Source organism: Triplophysa rosa, linkage group LG1, assembly GCF_024868665.1.
Source record: "Triplophysa rosa linkage group LG1, Trosa_1v2, whole genome shotgun sequence".
Classification (NCBI taxonomy): Eukaryota; Metazoa; Chordata; class Actinopteri; order Cypriniformes; family Nemacheilidae; genus Triplophysa; species Triplophysa rosa.
In genome coordinates, this window is record NC_079890.1 from 10,523,640 (window position 1) to 10,524,334 (window position 695).

A 695-nucleotide genomic window follows, 5' to 3' on the forward strand; every position below is an offset into this window, starting at 1 on the left:
ATAAGTGAGGGGGACATGCCCCCCTGTCCCCAGTGGAAATGACGTCCCTGGGATAATATGGCATTTAAACGATATATTTTCTTGTTATAAAGGGATAATATGACGTCTCATAATAATTACACATTAACCATGAAAGCGACATGTTTTCTAGATGGACATTCTACCAACCGACGGATCACACTTTCATATGAATCAAGCGCACTCCACTCACTCATTGTCCAGACAATGTGGTTAACGTGCAAAGGTAACAGTGATCTGATATAAACAGTAGTACGCACTGTAAACCCCTACCACCGGCGATAATAGTACGATCCAGCTGCAAGCGCAAGCACATAAATGTAAAATTAGAAAACAAGTAATTTTTGTGTTTGTTCGAAAATCTGAAATTCTGAAGCAATTACCGAAACACGTATAATTGAAAATGAAACTGAGAGACAATTATCCATTTGTGAAGTACCCATGAAAATTGAAAATGAAAATTTGAAACCAATTTTCAATTGATTCATTTTAATGGTGAAAAGCGTTACACGGACCCTCATTTGATCTACTCATCCTTTTAAAACTTTTTAAAAGAAATCCAGGCTTGTTAAAACTCTGCTACTAATGTTCTTAAAGTGTTCTATTGATTACATTTTGTACATAAAACATTTTGTTGCAATTGCGCCTCCCTTTGTTACAATCTTTTAAAAAAAGTA